This window comes from Dermacentor variabilis, chromosome 10 (assembly GCF_050947875.1).
Source record: "Dermacentor variabilis isolate Ectoservices chromosome 10, ASM5094787v1, whole genome shotgun sequence".
Classification (NCBI taxonomy): domain Eukaryota; kingdom Metazoa; phylum Arthropoda; class Arachnida; order Ixodida; family Ixodidae; genus Dermacentor; species Dermacentor variabilis.
The window spans coordinates 50104618-50119760 of record NC_134577.1 but is presented as its reverse complement, the minus strand read 5'-3'; the positions used below and the strand labels follow the sequence as shown (position 1 = coordinate 50119760).

At 47.6% G+C, this 15143-nt stretch overlaps 1 protein-coding gene across 1 annotated transcript in view; it reads left to right on the top strand.

The window, feature by feature from the left end:
* The window catches only part of LOC142560507 (uncharacterized), a 174279-nt gene that overhangs the window by 32264 nt on the left and 126872 nt on the right, over positions 1–15143 (top strand). The gene's annotated exons all lie outside the window — the stretch shown is intronic.

The following is a 15143-nucleotide window of genomic DNA, read 5'->3' as shown; positions in this document are numbered from 1 at the left end:
GTCCGAGTGCCTTTGTGACTCTCATAGTTTACTGTGTTTTCATAAGGTACTACTTCTATGCAAGAACGCGAGGAACGAACACTGTACAGTGGCGATGTTGCTTGACGTGAAAGCAAGTGCGTGGCTTTTTTTTATTATATGCTATTTAGGAGACGCCTTTATAGTGAAATACCTAGCGTGCACAAATGACAAGGACACAGTGAAGGGGGACACACAAGCGCTTGTGTGTCCACCTTCACTGTGTCCTTGTCAATTGTGCGCGCTAGATATTTCGCTATGAATTCGTACCAACTCACCCAACTATCAGTTCTGCTTCAGACGCTTTTAATTGGCGCCGGCTACTCCTTTCCCCTAGGTATTTAAAAAGAAGAGTAAATCACAGCAAAAATAGCAAAATCGTAACAGCACAAATTCCGCTAACATAAGTACACTAATGTCACACTATAACTGACAGACAACTCCAAATCACAAAGGCACAAAGCCCAGTCATGTAAGTAGACTGATGCCACACTAAAACTGAAAGTCAACTCAGAAACACAGCAACACATAGTCCTAGTCACATATGTGCACTAAAGTAAACACAAAGTCTGGTCACTTAGCTAGACTAAAATAATAATAATCATCATCAGCCTGGTTACGCCCACTGCAGGGCAAAGGCCTCTCCCATACTTCAACAACCCCGGTCATGTACTAATTGTGGCCATGTCGTCCCTGCGAACTGCTTAATCTCATCCGTCCACCTAACTTTCTGCCGCCTCCTGCTACGCTTCCCTTCCCTTGGAATCCAGTCCGTAACCCTTCATGACCATCGGTTATCTTCCCTCCTCATTACATGTCCTGCCCATGCCTATTTCTTTTTCTTGATTTCAACTAAGATGTCATTAACTCGCGTTTGTTCCCTCACCCAATCTGCTCTTTTCTTATCCCTTAACGTTACACCCATCATTATTCTTTCCATGGCTCGTTGCGTCACCCTCAATTTAAGTAGAACCCTCTTCGTAAGCCTCCAGGTTTCTGCCCCGTAGGTGAGTACTGGTGAGACACAGCTGTTATACACTTTTCTCTTGAGGGATAATGGCAACCTGCTGTTCATGATCTGAGAATGCCTGCCAGACGCACCCCAGCCCATTCTTATTCTTCTGATTATTTCCGTCTCATGATCCGGATCCGCCGTCACTACCTGCCCTAAGTAGATGTATTCCCTTACCACTTCCAGTGCCTTGCTACTTATCGTAAATTGCTGTTCTCTTCCAGGACTGTTAAACATTAGTTTTCTGCAGATTAATTTTTAGACCCACTCTTCTGCTTTGCCTCTCCAGGTCAGTGAGCATGCATTGCAATTGGTCCCTTGAGTTACTAAGCAAGGCAATATCATCAGCGAATCGCAAGTTACTAAGGTATTCTCCATTAACTTTTATCCCCAATTCTTCCCAATCCAGGTCTCTGAATACCTCCTGTAAACACGCTGTGAATAGCATTGGAGAGATCGTATCTCCCTGCCTGACGCCTTTCTTTATTGGGATTTCGTTGCTTTCTTTATGAAGGACTACGGTGGAGCCGCTATAGATACCTTTCAGTATTTTTACATACGGCTCGTCTACACCCTGATTCCGTAATGCCTCCATGACTACTGAGGTTTCGACAGAATCAAATGCTTTCTCGTAATCAATGAAAGCTATATATAAGGGTTGGTTATATTCCGCACATTTCTCTATCACCTGATTGATAGTGTGAATATGGTCTATTGTTGAGTAGCCTTTACGGAATCCTGCCTGGTCCTTTGCTTGACAGAAGTCTGAGGTGTTCCTGATTCTATTTGCGATTACCTTAGTAAATTGTTTGTATTTAACTGACAGTAAGCTGATCGGTCTATAATTTTTCAAGTCTTTGGCGTCCCCTTTCTTATGGATTAGGATTATGTTAGCGTTCTTCCAAGATTCCGGTAAGCTCGAGGTCATGAGGCATTGCGTATACAGGGTGGCCAGTTTCTCTAGAACAATCTGCCCACCATCCTTCAACAAATCTGATGTTACCTGATCCTCCCCAGCTGCCTTCCCCCTTTGCATAGCTCCCAAGGCTTTCTTTACTTCTTCCGGCGTTACCTGTGGGATTTCGAATTCCTCTAGGCTATTCTCTCTTCCACTATCGTCGTGGGTGCCACTGGTACTGTATAAATCTCTATAGAACTCCTCAGCCACTTGAACTATCTCATCCATATTAGTAATGATATTGCCGGTTTTGTCAACGCATACATCTGATTCTTGCCAATTCCTAGTTTCTTCACTGCTTTTAGACTTCCACCGTTCCTGAGAGCATGTTCAATTCTATCCGTATTATACTTCCTTACGTCAGCTGTCTTACGCTTGTTGATTAACTTCGAAAGTTCTGCCAGTTCTATTCTAGCTGTAGGGTTAGATGCTTTCATACATTGGCGTTTCTTGATCAGATCTTTCGTCTCCTGCGATAGCTTACTGGTATCCTGTCTAACGGAGTTACCACCGACTTCTATTGCAGACTCCTTAATGATGCCCACAAGACTGTCGTTTATTGCTTCAACACTAAGGTCCTCTTCCTGAGTTAAAGCCGAATACCGGTTCTGTAGCTTGATCTGGAATTCCTCTATTTTCCCTCTTACCGCTAACTCATTGATTGGCTTCTTATGTACCAGTTTCTTCCGTTCACTCCTCAGGTCTAGGCTAATTCGAATTCTTACCATCCTGTGGTCATTGCAGCGCACCTTGCCGAGCACGTCCACATTTTGTATGATGCCAGGGTTAGCGCAGAGTATGAAGTCTATTTCATTTCTACTCTCACCGTTCGGGCTCCTCCACGTCCACTTTCGGCTTTCCCGCTTGCGGAAGAAGGTATTAATTATCCGCATATTATTCTGTTCCGCAAACTCTACTAATAACCCTCCCCTGATATTCCTAGTGCCTATGCCATATTCCCCCACTGCCTTGTCTCCAGCCTGCTTATTGTCTACCTTGGCATTGAAGTCGCCCATCAGTATAGTGTATTTTGTTTTGACTCTACCCATCGCCGATTCCACGTCTTCATAGAAGGTCTTCATAGAAGGCTAAAATAAGGAAACATAAGAAATTAAGGATTAAATTCTTAAGTACGTGGCTTAATGCACATGATGCTATACAGTCAGAGGCGAGCTAGAGCCTGCGCCGTCACTTCTTTTTTAGGTGTGAAATCGGCATCAGTTGCGCTTGGGAACAAGGAAAATCAAACAAATTTCCGTTCTTGTATAAGCCCTGTCAAAAATTTATATAATACATATGTGATTTATAATGCATCTCACGATAATATATAATTGTTCTGTAAAATGCATGTTCAGAAACTCTCCAATGACCATGCGGAATCCTATGAACTTTTATACAGGATTCTGTATGATCGTACGGGTCCATTCGATATTTCACGCTCACGAAGCAGACATTTTAGTTGATTTCTTGATTGGGGTGAGGGCGGTTGTGAGCATAAAATGCTTATGACAGTAGTTAACGCGCATTCATGGCCCTTAGTATTGCATAGAGCGCATGAACTATGAATTCCTGGCGCGGTGTCTGCTACACCTCGCATGGCCTCCATGGTTTAAGCAATGTTTAATTGCGATCCATGTGGCTTTCGCCTTCATTTTCGAGATCCCAATCGCTCGCGACATCCTGGCAAGCGCGCGTCGGGAAACACACGCTGCGGCGCTGCACCGATGCCTCACGAGACGATGCCTGGTGACGGAGTGGTCCCTAGTTGGATAGTTGAGCCGACCGATGGTGCAGAATTGTATTCGCTTTACTGTGTCATCTTGTGATTGATCGGAAGCGGCGCATAGTGACACTAAGCGAGGTCATAGAAACGGCGGGAACGCTGCAAGACAAGCTAAACCTTACAGGCCATACAGAAGAAAATTTCGTTGGTCTTTACCTCCGCCATTTCATGCTTTGAAGCAGAAGGAAAGCGAACACATGCATATAGCATGCAAGCAGCAGGCTCCATTAAATGAAAGCGCGTTTGTCTCTGTGCAGCAGCATAACTTCGTCTAGACGTAACCTGCCAACAATTAGGACGCGTAGTGCTTTTTATCCCAAAGTATACGGCTTACTGTGTGGTTCCAATCACTGCCGCTCTATTATAGACTTACACTGGGTTGCGCTCAGACATGGCTGCACCCAACGGTTACGTGTACCACAGTGTCGCAAGCGCACCTACACTGTGCGGCTAAATTTATACCTTCGCTGACGAACGACTCTTTCGACTCGTTCAGGGCAAGGTACACGCGTTGCCAGCGTGCGTCCCACTTCATACGAACGTCAGCTCCCTGGACGTTCGCGTCTATCCTCAGAAAATGTCGGGACGCCGCTTGCACCTCGGCTCTAGTGACCGCAGCGAGTTGCGGCTCGCGTTAGATTCCCCGATGCCCCAGGGTTGGGGGGCGATTGCAGCGCACATACGTCTTTGTGCGCTGCACCGTCGCCTTGGGAGCCGGGGTATCGCCGGAGCGGCTCCGAGACGAAGATGATTAAAGAACAAAGAAAGGCAAAAGAACAAAGCTGCGCGCGCGCGCGCGCGCGCGGGACAGCCAGCCATCGCCGGTGGCGTGAGGAACCGTTTCTGGAGGGCTGAAATAGCGTCGACCTACTGCTGCTGCCGGCCGCTGGCTGGCCGGTATTGCCGGTGCGCGTTTCGTGATCCGGCCCCCTCTCACGCCATGTCCGAGAGAGCGCACTGGCGACGGCGGCTCGGTACGGATACGAGCGGGAGCGTATATGCGGAGACGGCCGAGTTGCGCCTCGCAGAGTGCGCGCTTCCCGGTGAAGCGCGAACGCCCGCGTGTGTGTATACGCCTGCGATTGTGCGCTAGTTTCTGCTTCACACCGCGCATCCGGACGCGGAAAAGGGGGGGGGGGGGGGGAGAAGCTCGGATTCTCGCAACACGTGCACGCTGTTGTTGGTTACTGACGGTGCATGCATTATTTGGCTGGTACTCTCAGAATGCCCCGAGAGACACAGAGAGAGAGAGAGAGAGAGAGAGAGAGAGAGAGAGAGAGAGAGAGAGAGAGAGAGAGAGAGAGAGAGAGAGAGAGAGAGAGGGCTCACAAGATAGGGCAACTAGGGCTCACAAGATTAACGCCGCAGAAACATGTAAGCAATGAATGTTTCAACTTGTACAGTATAATCGAGACTTATCAACCAGAACAAAGCAATGGAACGAACAACAAGATAACGTTGCAAGTTCGATAACTGTTTTAACACTTAAAAGTAAAGAATTCGCAGGATGTCAACAAAAAATGAAATGATGGGAACAGTGCAAGTGAGGGAGCTCGTGTACTGCTGCTAAGATCGCGGAAAACAGCTTTGAAGCTGTATTAGAATAAGCGGGTCATTTAGCGGTAATCGGGTTTCACTGTCGCCATGAGACGACCTCCGAGATGACCTGCCGGGTATGCCGTAAATGATTTAAATCTCGGAAACGAGGCCACCGTCGAGTCCACTGCCTCACATTAGTAAAAGTGGACCCCGGTGTGCTAGCTTGATATGAATGAAGGATTTGACTGTGATACTTGCCGGGCTCTTTTTATATTTGGTGCAGTCGCTCGCTTTTGAGCCCGCAGCGCCGCTGGAGTCCAACAGTTAGTAAGGGGATAGGTGCGTTGATTGGTTAGCCAGTGCTGCTGCAGAGACAAGCAGCGTGTTCATAGATGCGTGCGTGCAAGAATGTAGGAAGAGACAAGCACAGCTCTTGCATGTGTCTATTCCTGTATTAGTACATGTGTTTACGAATTTGATGCCTGTACAACACCAATACAAGAATTATGGATTGAATTCGTTTCGCAAGAACATTGAGCGCTACCTTATGATACATATTAGCTAGACTGACGAAGTGTTGTGGCGGCACTCATCGTAACCTCGCGGAATCATCTGACGATCTTGAGAGGGAACGATTGTCATCCACTCGGAGAGCAGCACGGGGCTACAAAGGAAACGCGACCTGCAGCTTCGACTGCGCAGCTTTCGTTATGACAAACCGTTACGAGATTTTAAACTTTTGTTGTTGTTGTTGTTGTAGCCATTGTGACACTCTCTCGCGGATGTTAATAATTCCCGTTCATGAAACTTCCTTCATCTTATCTGTGGAACTGCAGCTCGTGTTCACAAAAGCCTCTCACGCTAGAATTGTTCTTAGAGAAAATTTCAGCCAACTTTAATGCTGGACATATCACTAGCAAAGGCAGCCGGCAAATGGAAAAGAGCACTTCCGAGCGAACGGCTTTGGGAATTAGGCCCCTGATTTGCTCATCAGATCCTCCAATTTTTGGATTGAAATGTGAAGTGTTTTCGGGAAAGAAGATGATATAGCTTCATGTGGTCGTAAACGCCAGCGAACAATTTTGCCAACGGAGTGCGTACTGATTAATCTGGGGAGCACTCCCTATGAAGTGCGCAGCTGATTATCTGGTGGGGGACTCGGGATTAATTTCGGTCACCTGGGTGTTCTTTAACGCGCAGCCGCAGCACAGCATTCACGAGAGTTTCTTTTTTTTTATTCCGTCTTCATCAGAATACGGCCGCCGTGTTTTGCAGTCGAACCCGTGTCCTCGTCCTCAGCGGCGCAACGCCACAGCCACTCAGTCTCCGCGGCGGGTAAACTTGTCTGCTGAAACGTCGTTTAAAAAGGTCAGCCCCAAAGCCACCTGGTCCTGAAAACGTAAAAGAGTTAAAATGTAAGGTGGCACTGAGCACCTAATTCATACCTAACAAGAGCACAAGTAAACAACTGCAGTCGTTGAAGTTTGCATTTAAGTGCAATTACTAGGACAATTAGACGTTTCCCGTTAGGCACTAGATATAGCAATTTTTCGTTCATTATATTTCTTATCCTTATTTAGGTATAGAAACATGAGAAGGTCGGGCTACGCCAGAGCCGGCTAACCCGAAATCTCAAGCGCGTTACTCAAGCAACAATGAAAAAAGGAAAATAAAAAATAAAATATCCAAAGGCATGATGCGCACACGAGCACATGCTCACAGTGAATGTCTCTACGGGCACCAGCACCGAAAGCAGTCCAGTAACTAAAGGACGTCCGGCCACCTATTACACAGGAGTGAAAGAGCCTACGCAAGTCTTTTATTATACAACAACAACAACAACAACAACAACAACAACAACAACAACAACAACAACAACAACAACAACAACAACAACAACAACAACAACAACAACAACAACGACGACGACGACGACGACGACGTGAAGAGCAAGAACGACGTGAAGAGCAAGAACGACGTGAAGAGCAAGAACGACGTGAAGAGCAATAACGACGCGAAGAGCAATAACGACGCGAAGAGCAATAACGACGTGAAGAGCAATAACGACGTGAAGAGCAATAACGATGTGAAGAGCAATAACGATGTGAAAAGCAAGAACTACGTGAACAAGAACGACGTGAAGAGCAAGAACGACGGGAACAAGACCGACGTGAACAACAAGAACGATGTGAACGAGAACTCGATGCACAAGATTAGGCACGACACGTTGCGACATTGCTGACACAAGCACGTAACGCGACGCAAAAGGTAGCCCGATACTTCTAGTCACTATAGTTACTGCTGTGTTCCCCATAAGGTGCACAGACAACACATACAAGTTCGTGGTCCCACAGGGAACATATACAGTGTTCATTATGCAAAAAAAGAGGTGAGGCGTGCAGACAGGACACAAGAGTAGAGAAGTGGACAACAGGAACGCCTCTACTTCTCTACTCTTGTGTCCTGACTGCATGCCTGACCTCTTTTTTTGCATAATGAATCCTTACCAACTAGCTCGGCTTTCTATCGTTCTAAACATATACAGTGTATAACTTTACTCCTCGCTTCGTCACCGTCGACTTTGCCTTCCTGCATCAAATAGACGAACTATCGTTTAGGTGTAGGCATGGGCACATTGTTAGGGGCGTGGCTCAAGCGCGGCGCAGCATCGGAGAATGACGTCCAGTGCTAGAGCATTTCGGAAACAAGAGAAATTAGATAGTTAGAAAAAAAACATAGTTAGCGTTGCCCTAAGGTTGGAGTGGCTAGTGTGCATGTTATAATCAATGACAAGACAACGATTTAGTGGGCAGCAACTCTGCTCCGCGAATCGAAAAAAAAAGGTATAAGACGACCGGTAGTTCCGCCGGCAATGTCTCATTTGTATCTGCACCATCATTAGGGATCCGGTAGAGACGGTTTCTTGTGACATTGTAACGCAGCCCGCCGTGTTGGCGTAGTACTATTACTAGCGTCTGCAGCTCCAGATTGCTTCCTATGTAATCAATCGCGGTACTGCACAGACGCCTTGACACATACGTGTATGGGAGCCATTGCCTAGTGGGAGAGGCGCAATTAAATATGTACAGCGCTCTGATTTGTTAACAGAAACATGCGTTCGCGTGGCCGGCAGTATCGCACGCGTGGTCCGCTTGCGAATGCCTAGTTTTCATCCAGCGTCATGTCATCTTGCAATGATCAAATTTACACACAGAGTAAGGACATCTGCATTGGTTAATCTGTCGCGCAAGTTTTATGTAACCTGCTTTTGCCTGCTATTGCCCGAGAGATAACTGAGGCCCTTGACGATGCAAAGGTGTTTAGTATATTTACGTTCTTAGGACGTTACAACGTTCTAGCGGTTGCGTAAGCTAACCCTAATCTGACCGCCACTTACACATTTTTTGACCTGAGCCTGTCCTCCTCTGACCGACACAGCTGCCGGGCGCACTGTCCACGCTCCTGCAAGGAGCTTTTGCCGTTTAGCTCTGCCCACAATAAAGTTGTCAGTATGGCTATTGCCTCCATCTATCTTGAGGTGGTGTTAGTAAAGTTTTGTTGTCACGTTATGCAGGAAAGCTTTAACCATCAGGTCGCACGGCTACGTTCAGCCGGGTTTGCGGCACCTGACACTGTCCTTGAAAATTGGAAGGGAAAGCAGAAAGCCAAGCCGCACTGGTTATCCCGTGTGTTCACAAAGCTGCTCATAACCTCAAGAAAGGGCCTAACGGGTACATGTTACCCATTATTTTCTTGGCACCACGGAAGCTGGCTTGTGCCAACGCATTTCAATACTACAGAAGCTGCCTCCGTATAGGAAGAAGCATCATAAAATGGGGCCGTGGACTTCGTAAAGCCCTGTTGTCTTTTTCTTCAGGGTCCTCAACAACATAAGAGCTGTTGAAATATAACTGAATTTAGTTTGAATTATAACTGAATTAACTGAAAAGAGGCCGCTGTGCTAATGACAGAGGATGGGAGAACGAGGTTTCAATCAAGCTCAAGATTGCTGCACATTTGCCTATGCACTGTGGGTCCAGTACGTGTGAGCTAAGCTTTCCTGATATCCACACGCTCGGCAGAAGCAAAGATGCCTTCGTACGCGAGTTAATGGAGGCATGTTAACACCAGAAAAACAACAAGAGATTCGTACCAGCCATGTTTTGCTGAGGCTGGGGAGGAATGGACATTAATTGTTTGCGTGTTTCTTATAATAACGCGTTCATTCGGGCAATTCGGTTTATTGCTATCTGGTCTATCATCGTGCACGCTCTCACCTTGCTTACGAAACGGTGACGTTCTTTTCTATCCGGTCGTTTTCTTAACTTGTTTCCGCGTCTTTTCCACCGCAAGAAGCACGAACCAGCTAGCCCAGCGACAGGTAGTGATACGGGATGTACTATTGGCGGCGAGGAGTTACGGAGTCGCCATCTATCGGAAGCGCCTCGCTGGCGTAGTATGAGGGATCACGTGGCGCGCTCCTCATAGGTTTTGCTGTCAGCGCTCACTGAAAACACCACGCGCGAGCCCTCCCGGACATTTCTGTAAGTACTTTCGAAACGACAGAAGTTTCTTACTGTCTAAATAATAATCTTGGGCAAACTGAAAGCACACAATCGTTTACAGACGCTATCTCTTTACCGAATACGTACAGTGAACGCCACTGCGCGCGGTCGCCGCGATGGAGTCTCCCGAACCGGCTTCTTGCGTGAAAGGTAGGTAAACGCTGAGAGCAAACTATCTGAAATATGTTCTTATAGTGTTTGTATAACTAAATGGAGCGTAATAGAATGAAGCCTCAATGAAGCGATCGCGCAGATTCGCAGCGACCGACTGCGCGTCTGCATGCTTGTCCGCGCACTGTTTCGCTTTCTCCGCGCGCGCGTTTTCGCACCGTGCCATGAGCTTTAGGCCGCAGAATATGAGCATTTGACAGTATACAAGCAACCATTGTTGCGTGGGCGCTATCAGAGCTGTTCAAAAATAATTTCATTGTAGAGACTTCGACGCCTGCGGGGACTGTGATGTGCCGTCGCGACGATTCAATCTTTTTTTTTCTACTAAATTCTTTGACCTTTCAATACTATTTCTCGAGTTGCGTCGCACTGTATGTTCATCGGTGTTCTCAGCGTGCAATTCCCCGCTGCTCCTTTTTTGTAATCCAGTGCATTAATTCATAACACAAACATGACCATATGCCATGCTTTTTTTAAATGTGCTTCTTACCGCTGCCTTTCCACTCCACTGAACTTGCCAGTATCTATAGCATCGACAAGTTCATAGACCAAACTGTCATGACATTAGTCGGGCAGCGGACTCGAGCAGTGCGCGTTTTCAGGACATCGCAGACGGGGCGCCGTAGCAGAAATCTTCCTCGCGTCTGTGCTTGCTGCATACCCGAGTTGTAGCCGATGACTGTTTGCCGGTTTTATGTTTCGCGAGCCAAGCTTCACACAGCTTCTTGTCCTGCGGCTACGTGTGAATAAGGCTGACACCGTGCTCCGTTGCGTGCGTTCGGCATTGCGGCACCGAGCAGTAGCCTACCATGTTGTGCGCCTTCAAAGGCAGCCACTACCTATTGTAGTGCTTTCAAGCGTTGTAAAGGAGACACTCGAAGCGGGCAAATCTCGCCATTAAATGAGAACCGCAGCGTACGAGGGAATTTAAACTCTCGTTTTCAGCTCGCTTCGGCGCGCCCGAAGCAGCCGACGCGGCCGCTATGTCCACGTGATCCCTCCTAGCACGTCACGCCGACGGTGGCGCCAGCTTTTCCAGTGGTGGAGCTCGAGGCCAATAGAGTTGAATATTAGTCGCAACAAGGGAGCACCTTTCCCAAGGGGCTTCGCGACTGTGGAAGCGCGTTGCCACACGGAAAGTTGGCTAATTAGACGCCGTTGCAATTACCAGTAATAGCAGCCGGTTTACAAGCGTCTGTAGTTTCTTTTTAGTGAAAAGGAAAGCGGCTGGTGCATGCCCTATTTTAACTTAAATTGTTCTCGATGGATAGTACATTCGCAAAACGATGCCCGGAACTCATTTGCATATAGCTCGCAGAAAACACTTGCCAATTGGATTGACGGATTGGCTGAGCGACCCACATGCCATCTAAGTGTCGCGCTCAGTGCGTCAAAGCGAGCGAGCGTGAGCGTGCAAAGTACGTCATAAGCGTACATTACTACAGCATATTCTCTCGCGTCGGCTTCATGTGAAACGATCGGGCGTGTTTTACCGTTGAGAATGCTAGCAATGAATGGTCTCGCCGGACTCTTTTTTTCCGAGCTGCGGAGCGCATCATTTTGTTGGCAGTCGTCCAAGAAGCGTTTGTATTCCTACGACGTGCGCTGAAGTCAAACAATGGCTGTAGCCTACTCGCGCGCTGACCAAAGCCACTAGAAGCCATTGCAGTTGCCTTCCCTGCGACGTCAGCTTAGGGACTTACGTATGCTCGGAGCTCGGGCTCTCTAGCTTCTTGGCAGGCACGCTTGCTTTTCGAGGTTTGCTTCAGCCCTTACCAGCCCGACATATGCTTATAATACTGATCTAAAAACGAACCAGGTACAGAAAAGTTCTGGTTACGTGTTTCTTTGCACAGTCTCTTGATGCCTAATAAAAGAAGAAAAAAATCGGGAACGCGTTTTTACACGATGTGGCTCTGTTTCTTACGCTGCGTGCAATTCACAAAACCGCCGACAAAATCCACGACCGCACAAAGAATCGACGCGGGTGACCTATGAGCTAGAATTAAATGCTACATTTTTTTGGCAGTCGTCTTAACGTTGTCAGACAAAGGGTGGTTGAATGGATGGTAAATAACATGGCTAGGTAAGCAGTAATTTCGGCTATAGTTTCATTGTGTAGCGTTTCATTAGTGGGAAAACCAACTGACTTCTTTTTTCACGAGACCGCGATCGTCGCAATGACTTTTTCATTCACCTTGTGGTTTTCAACCAAATCGTTTTCTACAAATATCTCCTGGGTATTATTTTCTTGTTCTGTTTTCTTTAACTCCGCATTTTTTATGTAAACTAACCCTCTAGACAAGAAAGCCCAAGAGCTGTGGGGTTCGACTGCTTGGCAAGTTGGTATCTTGGTTTCGGCGGCGCCATACCAATGGAGGCATGGGAATAATAAAAAAAAAAGGAAACCCGCTCACGGGCTGAGATATTTGAGCTCTTCTAACAAGCTCTGGAGGTCCCGTTTATATCACACTCTTCGACAGAGAGCGCACTGGCTCAGGTCGACCTCTCCGTCTTTCCTGTCAATAATTTCTATTCGTTCATTCATTGTCTACCCCGTCTCCTATAACCTGTGGGGGAAGCATAACTGCGTCATCATTTTTCTTGTGTGTGTGTGTGTGTGTGTGGACCGCTAACTCGCTAAGGTTTCCTTGCACCGACAAGTGGTTAACACCGGCGTGATTTTTTGATGTAGCTGAACATGTTAAAAACCCTTGAAGCGCGCACATGACGGCAGTATGCACGCAGCGCGACTTGTGGAGAGGTGAGAGAAAGGGAAGCAAGGAAAGGCCGGAAGTTTAACAAGACGCACGTCCGGTCCGGTTTACTACCCTGCACGGGAAGAAGACATACAAATAGATAGATAGATAGATAGATAGATAGATAGATAGATAGATAGATAGATAGATAGATAGATAGATAGATAGATAGATAGATAGATAGAGAGGGCAGGGAGGGAGGGAGGGGAAAGAGAACTAGTTACGCGCACACTTGAAAGATGCGTAGCAAGTTTCTAATCCATCACGTAGATACTTCAAGTACTGTACTTCAAGTATTGCAGTAATGCTGTCGTTGCTTTCTGCGCTATCGACGCGCACGGCTATGGTGGAAGAATCTTCGTTTCCGGAAAGCGGCCGGCTTATGCACTGAAGGTGAAACGAAAATGGATCCTTCCCAGTGCGATTCACGGTTCCCAAAGCGAGACTCCGACAAATCGAAGCTCTGCGCATCTTGCAGTGCCATAACGTCAGTACGCTCACAGTGCGGTGGGCACGGGCTCGTTTTGGACAGTACATTGTCGTCGTGCATTGTCCGCCGGTGGCTCACCCAGTTTAACACCCTGTCTCAGTGTGTAACTCCAAATTGTGCGCTGATTGACCGAGAGAGATTGAAAGAAAGAGAAAACTGAACGAAAGGCAGGGAGGCCAACTAGACGCAAGTCTCCGGTTTGCTACCCCACGCAAGGGAAAGGGTGTTGGATCGTGAAAAGAAATAAAGAAATCAGAGTCTCAACAATGAGGATTAGGCTTTTTCCAGAGGGACACATCGAAACTACACCGCCGCTCACTGAGGTCTCTCGACTTCAGGAACTGCAGTAGCGCACGTATCCCTTCCAAGGGCTCGTGAGGCATGTGGCCACCGTCCAATTACATTTTTTTAAACACCAGTTACCTTTGCCGCCGTGAATGATGTTGGACACGGATTACATTAAAAAAAATTCCTTGGAATCTCAGTGTAGCGCTGACTTGACGAAAAAAAAAAAACGAGAAGTGCACATGGGCACTGTTCTTGCGTCCTCGTGTTGGTTGCGCTGCACTAGTGTAGTGCTCCAAGATGGCACGCTAACAACTCCTCATCGCAATTCCATAGTTGTCTCTGAAGCTCGCGTTCGGAGCACCTTAGTCGTTCACTCGCTGATGCATCTAAAGCACATTCACAGCTCAAAAACGCAGGCCTACTGTCGGCTACCTAGGCAACCGTGTTTTCGTTTTCTCCAAAGGAGAAATAGTAAGAGGTAAAAACAAATGTAAACAGGGGTGGCGAGGATGTTACCACAAGAGAACCTCGATTTGCTATAATCATTCCACTGCCCTTCGCCTATTGTTTAGGGCACGTCGCGGGTGTTGTTCTGGAGTCATTAAAATCCGCTCATTCGAATTTAATTCTCTTCGCCCCGGTGGCGTACGGGACGGACATACGAAGCGTGTACCCCCCTTGGGCGCTACACCCTTACAGTGCGTATAAGTGCGTGCGGGCGTGCGCGGCTGAATCTCGTCCTTCTCGCGTGAGTGTGTGTTGTATATGCACGCCGTTTCCCGAGGCAACCGGTGGACAACGAAGTCGGGGCGGGGAGCCGGGCGCCTGCCTTGCTTCGCCCGATCCCGCTGTTCCCCGCCTGCGCCGTGACATGCAAGAAAGGGGAAGAGGTGGGGGGGGGGGTAGGGGGGTCTGGAAACGAAGCCCGCGTGTCCGTAGCCAGCGGTCCATGGCGGTATGATGAGAGCACCGGGCGCACACAGTTTTTCGGGGACCGTGGTTTGGGGCAAATCTCGGGGACCATCGTCTGGGTCTGGGGCATGTGAGCAAATCAGAGGTGACGAGATAGGCGAGTTTGACAGTACGGTGGATCTTTCAAGTGCGCCCAGGGAGCATATACAACATCGAAGTAGTCACCTAGAGGTTAACCTTAAGAACCTTGCTCGGAGCTTGTTTGTGTAGCAAAAACGATGTGGTAATGCTAAAGCCTTTCTACCTATTTTCTGACACGAAGTCACTTTTGTTCGATATCTAGAATTACTAGAGTTCACCAGCGGACGAATTTAGCTGGGGAGCCACTGTTCTCCTGATTCACATGCTCCCGAAATTTACTTGACGCAAGCGTTGATGTTTCTTCTTTAAAAAAAGACAAATCGGGCATTCTGAAAGTGCGCCGGGATGCGGTAATACCTCTCAGCGACCGCGTTTTGCCTTGCACTGAAGCGATGGCGAAAACTTTAGATGATGACCGTCAACAAACGAAGCCATTATAACTTAGTGACAAGCAGTTGGCCGATTCCGTCACTTGTCATCGCTGACGTAATTGCATCCCGACTTTTC